The 15,000-nt window shown below is 35.3% G+C and overlaps 1 protein-coding gene across 4 annotated transcripts in view; it reads left to right on the forward strand.

The window, feature by feature from the left end:
* The window catches only part of synpo (synaptopodin), a 170,582-nt gene that overhangs the window by 4,826 nt on the left and 150,756 nt on the right, over positions 1 to 15,000 (forward strand). The gene's annotated exons all lie outside the window — the stretch shown is intronic.

Here is a 15,000-nt window from a genome sequence, read left to right on the forward strand (position 1 = left end):
GTTCATCTGTTTTCTCACTAGTGAAGTTTTTTTCATTCAGTTTTTCAACTTACAAAGTCCGCCATGTAAATAGCAAATGCTCCACAATGCGACACAACTGGCTTTTAAAGGGAATGTGAGAAGAGACTCTTTGCATTGGTTTAATGCACATTATACACAAAACACACCCAGAACTCATGAAGAGAATAAGCACAACCCTGTTAGACCATGCTGCATTTTTCCATCCTTAAAATAGCAAAAGTGGATTCGGACACGCCCTTAATGCTTTTGTGCCATGAGTTTTAGACTCTGCACCTAGACCATTTTAAATAGAGCCCAAAACTATTATATGTTATGTCAAAATTAGGCATGGGCCAGTATAAGATAACCTTGGATAAAATTATCGTGGTATCCAGCTATTGTGATTACTGCTCTAAAATATATATTTTTTAAATTGTCTGGATAAAAAAAAAAACTTTTTCCCCTTTTGAAAACAATATATTTTATTTTTTTTAAAGATGTATAATATTTTGGAGCAGTAAACATATCAAATGAATCATTGACTTCTACTGTCTTCATTAGTTTTGAAAACACAGATTTCTTTACAATTTGAAACTACATTTTTGGATATTTGTTTTTCTGCTGGAGATACTGTTGTCTTAAAAAAAAACAAAAAACGAAATAAAAAAATCTTACACATACCTTAGGAACGATCAACCCAGGCTCATTCTGCAAACGTAGCCCTGCAGACACTTCTGGAGGCTGCGAAATACGTCCCGGGAGGTACGTATTTGTGCAGTTTTTGTTTTTGCGAATCTGCGAAATTTCCACATTTTTTTTTTTTTTTTTTTTTTTTTGCATCTTGAACGCCTCTCGCGGGCGCAAACTGTTCTCGCTGTCGAGCGACCGTCTGTCTGTTTGACTGACTGACTGAATGACTGAACAGTTGACTATAGGCGGCCGGCCTATCGGCTGACCCAGCCACCCTCCTCCTTCCCTAAACCCAAGTGACAATTTACAAAAGCAGTCCAGAAAAAGAAAAGCCCTCGTCCAATTTTGACCCCTTTTTTGGATTTCACCGCATTCTCGCCCCGTTATGAACTTGTTCGTTTTATTTTTTTGGATTCTGTTTTTTGTTTTACCTGATTTTTGGAACTGCTCTTCCCCGAACTTAAACTCGGTCATCGCCGCGACCGGCTCCTCCTCTGGGCCTCTGCTCCGCCAACGAAACACGATGAGCTAACCGGACAAACTGGTTGCGGCGGGAAAGCCCTCTACACGGAGGTGAGCCATCAGCCGGTGATCGCTACGAGGAGCGGCGTCATACCGCCCCATAGTGTTCGCTTGAAAAAAACAAAATGCAGCCATGTGTACCTCCGGCCACGCAAGTTGCGGTCTCCAGAAACATCCGTGGGGTTTTCAGGATGAGCTTGGGTTGGGAACAGTATTACAGAAAAGTTTGGCATACCTTGAAAACCGTTATCGTCCCATAGTCAAAATACCCTTAGTTTATTAATAACATCTAAAGGACGTCACATTAATTTTAATTGATTTTAAAATTATTTATATGCGTGACATTCACTAAAGCACAGCCTAACATCAAACCCTGTAAAAGTACAGAGGTGCAAAATACCACAGTAAAACTCTGCTTTTTCCAGGAGACATTTATAGAGGATGAAATATAAAGCCTTGCTTTTTTTTGTCTCTACTGTTCATTTGTAGTTGAGCACCTCATTAAGATCTGTGATAGACGAGCTGTTGGGATAAACTGGAGAATGTGTGTCTCCATTAGGACAGAAGAGGCACTAATAGTTCCTCCGGGTTGGTTCCCATTTAGGGAGTTCTCTCTGGTGTTAAACCTATATGTCATGTTGTTCTGCATGCTTGAGATCCCTCTCTGTCATTATGGGCTGTTAAAAGGCCTTTTCTGATGGATCTGACACACATTTGTGGAAACACTCACTTCTGGAATCAGCTCTCTGCTGCTCTGGATTTAATGTTTTGAGTAAAAAGCTGTTTTTGGTTTGTTATGGAAACTACTGGCAACATTTCTACCATTTCTTCTTATAATCTAAAAATATGATTTAGAGGAGCATAACATGACAATATATATATACACACACACACACACACATTTTCACAGCAATATTTTGTTTATTTTCACAGTAAAACACAAGAATTGAACCAAATAATGCTGTAAGTCTTGAGAAAAGTATCACAAAAGCGTTTTTAGGTTGCATATTTAAAAAAACAAATCTAGGAGGATCTTAACTAATTGCAACTTTTTTTTTTAAGGAAAAAAATGTGCATAACAAGCACTGTAAACATGTTATATAGCAGCATTACAAGACAGTTGGTTAAACTTAAAACGCTATCTTTTGAGAATTTTTAGACGACACAATACCTTTTTTTTAACCAACTTTTTGTCTTTTCAGGATTTTGCAATCAAAATAAAACATTTTGTGCAAGATTTTTGTTTTGTACAGCAAAACACAAGAATCGAAGCTGCTGTAAGTTTGGTGAAAGACATCCCGAAACCGTCATTTTAGGCTGCAAAAATAATATAAGTCTTATTTATTTTTAGATAACACTATACCAATGTTTTACATAATATTCATGAGTTACAAAATGCATATTTGGTTGAATAATCCTGATGTTTCTATCACAACAAAATAAAATGTTTGCTATTTTGACCAGTTTCTTAAATTTAGTAGTAATTCAATTCAAAAAGTAAATAATGTTTTACTTAATCATGTTTAATCCAGAGAAACTGAATTTTCAAGCATTTATTTTTTCAATAGCCAAACATAAATATTTTTATTGGAATTTACAAATGTGTATAATAGAAGCTCCATCCATCCATCCATCTATCCAAAATAATTCAGAATTTCAATCACAACAACAAAAACATTTGTTATTTTGACCAATTATCATTTTTAGAAAAAAGACAATTTTTTAAAATTAAAAATTTAGCAATAATATGAAATATAATAGAAAAATCAAATCTTCATGTTTTACTCAGACATGTCTCTATTTAGTGAATGCAGAAAAACTGAGAATTTTAAATAGGTCTCCTGATGTTTCTCCATGATTTTATATTATTATAATTCATATAATTAAATAAGAAATAAAAAAAAATAAGAATTAAAGAAGCACTCTTTAAAGAAGTTTTTATTTATTAATTTATTTTTTGAGTACCTTTGATATAATACACTTTTGCCACACATTGTGGCTCATGTTCTTTGGGTCATATTTTCATAACAATACATCAGCCAGAAATTTAAAAGCAGGATATTCGAATATTTTATGCAGACCTCAAAAAAAAAAAAAAAAAAAAAAAAAAAAAAAAAAAAAAATATATATATATATATATATATATATATATATATATATATATATATATATATAATTTTTTTGAGGTCTGCATAAAATATTCTAATATCCATTATAGAATATTAGATACATTATAGAATTCTATATTATATATTATATATAGAATTACATACATTATATATGTAATTATATATAATTACAAAATTAATCGTATACCTAACAAATTTGGACTTTTATTCAACCAGTAAGTTTTTTTTTATTTTTTTTTAAATGACATAGGCTTCTCTCAAAAGATAATAAGACAATGTACAATTGTCTTTTATATTATATATTAAACATATATTTATTAAAATAATATTTTCGTCACCAAACATATTTACAAATTGAAAGATAAAGCAAAATATTGCAAAGCAAAATATTGCAAAGAATAAATTACAACCTACAAAATTTGAACAAAAAATTTCATTTAGTTGCTTCTCTTGATTGTTCCTCTTTTTTTTTTTTTTTTTTTTAAATTTGTATTTAATATTTTTCTATAAAATAAATTTGGCTGTACTAGTTTTTGGACCATTATCGTAAGGTATTTTGTTAGATAAGCTCCAGATTTGGCTTCAGTACTGACTAATCTACTGTAAATGCACAAACATATAATAATAAATAAACAATAATATTGTATAGCTTCCTATTAAAATATGAATTTAAAAGAGAGATTAGTGAGGGGTGTACTTGTATATGCTGAGCACTATACGTTCTCTTTAGCGTCTTGTTATTCTGCACGCTCGAGGTCCTCTTACTGCCATTATAAGCTGTTTAAAGGACTTTTCTATTGGATCTGACACATATTTGTGTAAATCCTCAGTTCCGGCTTCATCTCTGTGCTGGTGACCTGTGACTCTGCTCTGGGTGATTTCCAGTGCACATTTTAGTCAAAACACAGTCCTTTCGTTTTCCACTGAAGAGAAGAGTCTTGATGATCTTCACCTTTGCGAGTCGTTCAGGATATAAAAACACTTTGAATCAGGATCCCAGCTTAATGCTTCAGCAATTTCCTCAAGTAATGGTGTGATTACATAAAGATGTGAAAGCCAGAAATTTCCCCCAATTTAAAGTCTTGTACGGTACATTATGTATTTCCTAATGGAAAATAATTGTAGTTTTCCACCTTGCAGTTTTTCCAGGTCTGTGAAGTTGTTTTATCTGTAGTGCGAGAGCGGGAAGATTCCACATTAAATTGTGAGGCTGACAGATGTTGGACATTTCCAGCATGACATCATCTACAAATGCAGTCTTAAAGGGAGCCTATTATGCCCATTTTTACATGATATAAAATAAGTAAGTGATGTCCCTAAACAGTGAAGTTTCAGCTCAAAATACCACACTGATGATGTTTTCTTTGAACTTGACCTTTTTAGGCTTTGATCAGATTTGGGCTGTTTTGGTCGCTTTAAATGTGCCATAAATCATAACATGCCTTTTTAAGATAACACTTGTTTTGTAATACTATTTTAAAATAGTATTGCAGGGTAGCGTTGTCACGATACTGGAACTTGTGACCAATCGGTACTAAAATTTTTAAAACGTTAGTTTCCCACTAACATTTGAGCATTTTCTTAAACACCAAAGATTTACATTGGCTAAATGCCAGAATAATGAAAATTTAAAAAATTTTTTTAGATAATTTTTTATTAATTTCTAGTAGAGGTGTGAACCTATACTGGTCTCATGGTTCGGTTACGATTATCATGCCATCGATTCGATATCTCTGTGCATCACGGTGCATTGACGATGCTTTCCATAAACAGTGCTATATTTTGGGGGGCGGCTATAACAAACTGTTTAAACACACAGACACACAGCACCACACTGTCTCTCATTCACACACACACACACACACACACACACACACACACACACACACACACACACTTAAGCCCTCGCAATGTGTTTAGCTGGGAGAGCTCGCACTGAGCGGAGCAATGAAAAAAAAAAGGAAAAAAAGAAGCACTTTTCCGACGGTCTCTTACTGAGAGCTCTACTGAGGGCGAGCTCTCCCTGCTAAACGCATATTGCGAAGGCTTAAACGGAGCAGTGCTCGTAATGTCGAGCAAAATAAAGAAAAAGAGAAAAAAGAGAAAAAGACAGCTGTGAAACATAACCAGCTTTGTCTTTTTGTATGAAACACACTTTAGATCTTCTTAGGATGGTGTTCCTAGGCTTGTGCGCTTTCCCCTTTGTCCTCCAAATGTAACACTGGTCATTATGGCCAATCAGTTCAATCTTAGCTCCATCAGTCCACAGGACATGTCTCCAAAAATTAGTTATTTTCCCAGTGTAATTTAGCACATTGTAATCTGCTTTGTTGTTGATTTTGGCTTATTGGTTTTCCCATGTTGTCACACAACGAAGCAGTGTGTTTGAGGTTTTCCCTAAATACTATTCTACAGTTGTGCCTCCAATTAACTCAAATGTTGTCAATTAGCCAATCAGAAACTTCCAAAGCCTTGACACCATCATCTGAGCCTTTTCAGAGGTAGAATAATCTTATTGTATGTAAACTTGACTTTCAAGAAAAGTTATAACAATTCCTCAAAAAAATCTCTCCCTTATTTTTCCGCTATTAAGCAGAACAGAAACAAATTTGATAATCCTAACTTACCTAAAAGAGAAAAAGTTTAGTCATATTAACATCTGACTTTTTTATTATGGTTATGTGCCTTTTATACAGTGTATATAAAATTCTGGTTTCAACTTTATGACCGTGATTTGTTTGTGAAAGTCATCAGTTCACTGAATCAACTGATCTTCATGACTTTGAAATTCTCCAGTGTCCCTGTATCTGTGGTTACACTCGGTAAACATCTGTGAGTTTTTGGTGAACTGATGACCTTCAGGGCCAATCACAGTCGTTTCTGTTGAGCATGTAAACACAATGGCAAATCAGCACTGTTTAAGAACTTGCTCAACAGCGCTCAAATATTAGCGGGAAATAGACTTTAAGATTTCAGTACCGATTGGTATCGAATTCCGGTATCGTTACGCTATTGCAGGGTAAAGTGAGGCACATTTTAGCTCTTAGAAAATCTAAACATCACAATAGCTTTAAACACATTTAAAATGTATAAGAATGTCCTGTATTGGAGAACATTTGGCCTGTGTCATGTGAAAATTCTGTAAAAAAAAATGACTGAGCCAGCTGATTCAATTGTTATCACTCGATTGAATGGGCGTTATCAGTGGTTATCAGCTAATAGATATGGGCCAGTAGGGGCCTTCTGCACCTACTAGTTTTTTTACATCCTGAAAAAGCTAATGTCTAATGCAAACTAATGTGCTAATGTGTATGACGTGTGCCCACTCTGGCTGTCGAAAAGCTCAATTACGGGTGCGTTTCAGCTCTATTCAGCAGACCATGATCTGACTGATTACAGGTAGTTGACCAGACAAATGGCCTCAGTATTTGAGCCTTGAGTCGAGGCCAGGACTGTGAAATCCATGCTTGCACACAGTTTTCACAGCTCGCTCACTCTCCGTTTCGGCTTGTGCTGGAATGTTGATTTTGGAGGGTTTGGTGAAAAGTAACACTCTTGAGAAAGCAGCGTCGCTCTGTTCTGCCTGAAACTGACATGCCTACTAAACTCATGGAGTACGTCTACATGGACACCAATACTCTAAGCTTTTCACTCATCATAGCACACGTGCTGCTGATGATATGACTATAAAAGTGATTTGATTTGATACTCAGATTTTGATATAAGGTTTGTTACAGGCTGTCAAAGACTTACTCACCATTGTGAACTTTATGCCAAAGCTGAGTGGCTTTCTTTGTATGTAAGAAGGTACATTCACTGGATGACTCTGGTCTACAAGGCTCTTCTGGGACTGGTGCCTTCATACCGATGTTCCCTTCTCCATAAGTCTAAAAGCCAGTATGCCCTACGCTCAAGTGAATCTTATCATTTGACTGTTCCTCGGGTTTGAACTGAAATAGGGAAGCGAGCCTTTAGTCATGCCGCCCCCTCATCCTGGAATACTCTTCAGTCTGAACTAAAGATATCTGAGCTCGACCCAATGACATCGTTTCGCTCTATCCGTTTTAACAAACAACAACAGTCTATTTCTTAATATATGGTTTCTTTTATATATGTGTTTTTAATATATCGAAATGTGGTAAAGCTGGAAAACTGAACTGTATTTTTATATTATATAAATTTTATATTTATTACTAATATTATTACAATTTTATTGTATTTTTTTATAGAAATCGTGTGTTGCAGACCTCTTGGCCAGGTCGCCCTTGTAAATGAGATCTCGATCTCAATGGGTTTTTATCTGGTTAAATAAAGAAACGTACTGTATATATGATTGAAACAATACTCTGATTAAGAGCCTCTCATGTAAACAGATTTTCGATGACGTAATCTAACTAAAGTCATAATCGAACTAAACAGATGGAATTTAGACATGTGCAGTATGCAGATTTTATTTGCATTATTGAAGTGCAGTACAGAAATGTAAATACTGCAGTCAAACCATTACCATTGTGTAGGATTTTCGCCGCATTTTGCGATGGGATATTCCACACACACACACGGCTGTTTGACACTATTCTCTGCACCTACCGCGTCAGTGAAGGACCACAGACACCTGCATGGCATAGTGCTGAGTTTTCCCCCCCATTCGGTGTGCGGTATCAAATTCCATTAAAACAACACTCTTCCAGCAGTTAACACCAAGGTTATAATAGTTTTGGATTTTTCTTTAGCTTTAGTTTTTATTTCGTTTTGACTTATTGTTTTCAAATTCAGTCAGTTTTAATTACTTTTAGAGACAGATGTAAAAGTTTTATTAGTTTCTATATTTTAGAACGACTAAGTTTTAGTTTAGTTTTTATTAGTTTCAGTATTAGTTTTACTTTTTTTAATTTTTTTTCTAAATGAGGATATTTGTTAGGTGCAAGATTCTAAATCAACAGAATAAAAATTGTATAATAAAAACTCAGCCATACACTTTTTTTAAACCGGTATTAAGAGGTGTTGCGACCCCAGTCACAACATTAAATGAGGGAAAAACACAAATGGATCAGTCTAGGGGTTTTATTAATTAAACAATCAAATATAAATAAAGTGTGGGGGGAAACACAATAAACACAGGCTGAGAACAAAGGAGCACAACTCCACGTCTGGACGGCCGCTCAAATCCCCGTCTCTGAATTACTGCAGCGCGAGCTCTTAAATTGCCGACAATGAATTGTCTGCAGGTGCGGAGGAAATCGACTCTAAATGAAAACACAACCAGCAACACAACACAAGAGGGCGACAAAGTACAAATTAATAAATAAATACATGGACATGTAACAAGAGGACACATGAACACTATCATCTCTGCCATCTATCCATTCTCAAACTGAAATACAACAGCCCACAAGATAGCAGCCCTAAGTACAATATGTGTGCAAGGCTGCTTCTGAGGTTAGATACACAGTAGTGATGGAAAGTTCATATTTTTAACGCAGATGTTAGGACTCAACAGTATGTAGTCAGCAATGGTTATTTCAGTCAGTTAAAACATTACCATGATCTGAAAAATGTCTTACAGTAAAGTTTTGTAAAGCAACTGAATCATGATTCACTTAAATAAATTCTATTTTGATCGTCTGTTATGAAATAAACTTACGTTTTTCACCAGATCATCCTCGGTTTACCCGCGCTGCAGTTGTTCAAGTTCAGTTCAGTCACAGCAGGCTGTCATGTACTGTTTGTGTTTGGTTCACTGAATCGCGCATGCACAGTATTGTCGGTTCACCGCTTCTCAAATTTGATCTCAGTGTAACGCTACTGTTCTAATAACTGAATAAAAGTTAATATTGAATTATTTAGGCTGGTTATAAAGTAAGTAGTTGGTGGATAAGTGCTTACTGGAGACGCGAATCGTTTCAAATGATTCAGTTCAATTTGCTGAACTAGTTTAACCAGTTCACTTAGAAGATTTATTAGACTATTAGTTCGTGATGCAAAAAATAAAACCCATTATTTGGCACAAATGTGTTAAAAAAATAGTTTAAAGTCTCTGTATTTAATGCTGTCACCATGCTGCTGTCATGTCCACTTGTTGTTTTTGTCGTGGGAGCAACAGCGAGGATGACTGCAGGAGAACTGGCTCGATCTGGCCAATGGCAGCAGAACTACAGACTTTGAGAGTGCCGCACGGGTCAAACAGTGAGCAGTGAGATTATGTATTAAACACATTCACAAATATGAAAACGAAGGAGGTTTTTGCTATAATTTTAGCTTCAGTTTTGTATGTACACAATACAGTTTCAGTTAGTTCTAGTTTATTTTAAAAACTCGTTTTTATTTTTATTGCAGTTACCGGCAATTATTTTACATTTTTAGGTTTTGTTTTTTCGTTCGTTTTTGGTAACTATAATAGCCTTGGTTAACACTCGCATCCAATACAGGAGAGTACATGATAATCAAATGCATGAAATGTTCCTGAATGAAAGTGTCAAACTGCAGTTAAAGTCGACAAATTAAAAATAAAACATCCGAAATTCCATGAAACACCAGTGGAAATGTGGAAAGCGTAATGATGCAATGACACTAATAGATCTATGTGCTATTACATGTAAAACGGGATCATGACAGGAACATTCAAAAAAGAAACTCTGGTAAACACCCTAGTCATATTATTCAGATTAAGGCAAATAATTCCATTACTGATGCCTTTTTAAACAGTGTTTCCTTCAGCATTGGCATTTTATTACGTTTATTACAACAACAAGTGCAAGGGCAGCAAAATCACACTGTAATTCACAAAGACTTGTAGAAACCATACTAGAATGAAATGTACACTGTTGAGTTTTTGGTTGCCGTGGTTGAGGGTGTGGAGGGATGCTGTGGAGATGCACATCCTCCATTGCTCCCTGCAGGCTGGGCAGTGCCAAAACCACACCACCTCCCTCTATTAATGCTGATTTAATTCTGCACTGCACTTTATTGTGGCTTACTAGACAGGAGGTGCATGGATGCTTTGAAGGCAGGACACAGTGTAACATTGAACTGGAACGAGGTTAGACTCGCCTTTGAGCTCACATGGATTGAATGGCATTAAAGGGCAAGACCAAACATAACATCATTCATCTGATTGAATACTTTGGGGATGAAAGACTGAGGTTAACCATGCATTAGGCACGTTTTTTTGGTGTATCATTGGCTTGACTGAAACTATAAAAATGTGTAATATGCGTCTGATTGATTGTTTTGCACTTTAAAAGTAAAAAAGTGAGGTTATGGTTTATTGTTTAAGATACTCATTAGCCATTACCAACATAGTGGCTATTTGTCATGGGGTTCAACAAATAAATGGACAGATTTACATTCCGTCGTCATCAATCAATAACAAAAAATCAAATTTACAATGAAATAAAGCAATAGAAACAATACCAAAACCAAATAAAAAGACAAATTTACACAACCATAATAGACGCCAATACCAAAACTAAATAAAGACCCATTTACATTAAATAAGACTCTACAGACTTACAGTACTTGTTGCATTGGTGTGCTTACATTTTTGCTTGCATCGCATTTAAAACTGCAAGATCACTTTAAAAAAAAAAAAAGATATCTATCCACAGGGATTCAAAGATTATAGATTTTGGGTGTGCGGTTATAGTCTGAGGAATAATCTGGCCTATCACAATTATTATGCATTCATTAATTTCAAAACACTGCTAATTTAGAAAATCACATGAAAACTCCTTATATTTTAAAGGGTTGTTTATTGCTGCCTAGTAGCCAAATAATGCAACACAAAATGATAATAAAAAGCAAACAACAGTCTAATTCTCTTTGAGCTTAAAAATGTGTGAAAAAAGTTTTGGCATTTAAACATAATAATTTTACACTGAAAATAATGTAAATAAATAAAAATTATAAAATTTAAACAAATAAATAAAATAAAATAAAAAAAATGTTAAATAAATAATTTATTAATTTTAAATAAATAAAATAAATTACAATAAATAAATGACATGTAAATTAATAAAAAATAAATAAAAATATGATATTTTTAAAGAAAATAATTAAAAATAAATAAATAAAATTGTTAAATATATTTAATTTTTAAATATTAAATAAATGAATTTAAAATAAATTAATAAATAAAAAAAATATATTTTTAATAATTAAAAATTATAAATAAATAAAATTTAAACAAACAAAATAAATAAAATTAAATAAATAAATGAATAAATAAGTAGTCTTTGTCAAATGTAAATCTAAGTGACAGAATAGCTCAGCATTTTCCTTTTACAGCGATGAAATGTATTCAAAGGCTGCTGAACCTTTTGATCAATTATATAACAAAATTGTTTGGTATTTTTCATTTTGTATTTTTCATTTGTATTTTTTTCTCAGTGTAGGGCGTTTGCGGCATTCTTTCAACTAGAAGGTGCGTCTAGAAAGTACGAGTCTGTCGCTCTATATATGCAAGTCACGCGCCTCCATTGGAAATAACAAACTTGTGCATGCAAAAGACGCGATTTAAGACTGGCCCTTAGTGAATAGCCTCAGCCATAGTTAATACAGTGGATGGTGTACAAGCTCAGAACTTTAAACTAGCATTTATTTGGCATAACTTTAAGTTCCATGCAGAAACACGGTGTTGAGAAGCATTTACAATTAATTAACCGTGACGAATTAAAGCTTGGTTAATAGTGAAATCGGTTAATCGTTGCATCCCTAATTCACATTGACTTGTAAATAATTACCTAACAATCTGGGGTGCGTTTCCAAAAACCATCGTTAGCCAACTAAGGTCGCAAGCTGTGTCATTAAAAACATAGTTTTTGCCGTTTCTTAAATCCATCGTTCCAACGAACAGTCGCAAACTTCTGTAATTGCAACTACACCTCTGGAGCTGTAGTTAGAAACACAGTTCCTGGCTGTGTTCTATTCCCACTTATCCCCCCTTTGCCCTATTAATTTAGAACATTCTAACATTTAAACTCGGAATGATTAAAAATAAAAAAGTATTAAAGTCATCTCTCTTGGGTATAATTTGCTTTCTAACTATTTTTTACAGTTCAGTTTTAGCGATCTTCATGTTTACAATTGTGCTCCCTTCACAGGGCACTTTGAAAACAATGATGTCATTTTGAATTCAACTGTGTCTCATGATGACACCTATAGGCGACCTATTATTTAAAGTGGAATTTGTTACGTTTACAAAGCTTGTGAAAACAGAATCAGCATACATTAATGCTTTTAATTTATAGTGGGTTATTTATTAAGTATCTGTACTGTATATGACAGGGGCCTATGAGGTAGAACATTTCAGCAGTGGTTTACATGTGTCAAATTGTGGAAGTAGGCTTTTCAATAGTATTAATAATAATAAAAATAATAGTTAATAATAATATTCATCATCATCATCATTAATATGATTTTTATTATTAAAGTAGGATTTTTTTCATTTCCTAATAATAAATATTAAATTTCATTTCTCAATAAATTGCCTTTTATTTATTTATTTATTTATTTATTTATTTATTTATTTATTTATTTATTTATATGTGCTTCACATAGGTGAGTGGGCTTGACAAACCACCTGTGTAAGCTCTGTATGAGGCAAAGAAAGCATTCTTGCAGGACTCCTAGAGCTAATCAAAATACTTTGGATTCATCTTCAAGGCCTCCTCCATCATCTTACCCCAGACATGCTCAATAATGTTCATGTGTGGTGACTGGGCTACCTGGGATACCTCAGGCTGTTGATGTTGCCATCCACTCTGCAGATCTCTAGCTCACCCTCATACTGACTGTAACCCCAAACCATGATATTTCCTTCACCGAACATGAATGATTTCTGTGGGAATCTTGGCTCCATGCTGGTTCCAGTAGGTCTTCTGCAGTATTGTGATGATTGGGATGCAGCTTAACAGATGAATTATCTGAATAATCGACCTTCTGCCACTTTTCCAAATGATCAACTAGAAGTTTTTATTTGTTGCTCTTACAACTGGGATCAACAACAAGACTTTCGTCAGGTAATGTAAATTAGGGTAATCAAACACCCCTTTAATTCTCACCCTGAGTTTTTCCTGTAAATTGTACATTTGCTGAAATTCAATCCAGTTAATAGAAAAGGAATGGAAAATGCTTAAAACGTTTCTTCAGTTCAGGAATGAGTCATAAATTGCCTCACCAGGAATCTATTGTTCAGTTCTGATGTGTTTGCCATACAGTCTTGAAGTTTGCTTTGGTGTGTGATCTGGATCTTGGATTGAGGTCGGTCAGCATAGAAACGCCTGCGAGCCCAGTACTGAAATGATCCAGATGTGGCTTTCTTTTCTTCAGCAACTTATTAATAGCTCTGGAAATGACAGGTTGGAGCAGAGAACCACGTGTCTGCGCTTGATTCGATAACCGGTTCGCTAACAGAATGAGACGTTTGGATGAAATGCAGATAGAGTGCTTCATGCATTCAGTATGTTGGTTTGGCTTACAGTGAGTTTACTAAATCGATGTATTTTTTGGGTGGAGGCAGACATTTTCAGAGATGGAGATGAGTTTACTGAATTAGAAATGGATGTTAAAGGATCACGAAAAACCAAAACACATTTTCTTGAGCTGTTGACAGTCATATATGTGTCCCACACTGCTAAAAACACTATTAGGACACACATATTTCACAAAAAAAAGAAAATTTTTGCTTTATTTCAAGCAAATTCGTACTTCCAGTTTGAAACCTATTTTTCAAGCTTCGTCAAGGCCATGGGATCTTAGCCTGTATTCTAGCGTGTAGACTGGACGTCTGTACGGGGGAGTACCTTGTGACATCTCTGAGTGCGCTGCATTCATTCATTAGTAAAGGCTCGTGCACACGAGACGTTTTTTTGGCTCGCGTTTTCCGTCGACGTTTAACGCCTTGCGACTAAATAACGGGCGTCAATGTGATCGCGCACACCAACGCGCAAAACACCACGCACAAAAGCGTCATTTTGGGAAAAAAACACCTCATGCTCGTTTTTTTGATTTGACGCGCCATGTCAAAACCTTCTCCACCAATCAGATCGGCACTTTTGTTCACGTGCACGGAGCTGCTGAAGTTACAGTAAACAGCACTTGGAGGCGCTCAAGCGCTAAACTGTCAATGCGAGCGCACATTGAAGAAGATTCCCAGAGGTGATATGAACGTGGAGCTGCTTATTGCACTGGTGAACAATCATTTCTTCATCGCTAGAGCTGGAGCTGCTGCTTGAACCATCCATGCTTGTTCGAGTCACCAGTAACTTTAACAACAAACGTCTGAACTTCCTCCTCTTCTTCTGTGTTATAAGCGGGTGTCAGAAGCTTAATGTTGTGGAGCGCCATCTAATGTCAAAAGAGTGATTTCGCATACTCTTCAGCTTGACGCCAGTGAAAAGTGCTTGGGTTTGAATATTGAAAAACGTCGCTTAAAATGCTGTCGATAAACGCAAACGAAAAGCATCCCGGTGTGTAGAAGCCTTAAGACTTGATTCAAACCAATCAGCGCGCTCTCTGTATGCGGTGCAACGTCATTAATATGCATGATAGCGTTGAAGACTGTTTTTACCTGTTACAGTGTTCAGACAGCAGAGAGACGCTATGTTGTGTTGCCAAAACAAGCGGGAGAACATGAATTGTTTGGAGATACGGGTCATCA

Source organism: Danio rerio, chromosome 14, assembly GCF_049306965.1.
Source record: "Danio rerio strain Tuebingen ecotype United States chromosome 14, GRCz12tu, whole genome shotgun sequence".
Classification (NCBI taxonomy): domain Eukaryota; kingdom Metazoa; phylum Chordata; class Actinopteri; order Cypriniformes; family Danionidae; genus Danio; species Danio rerio.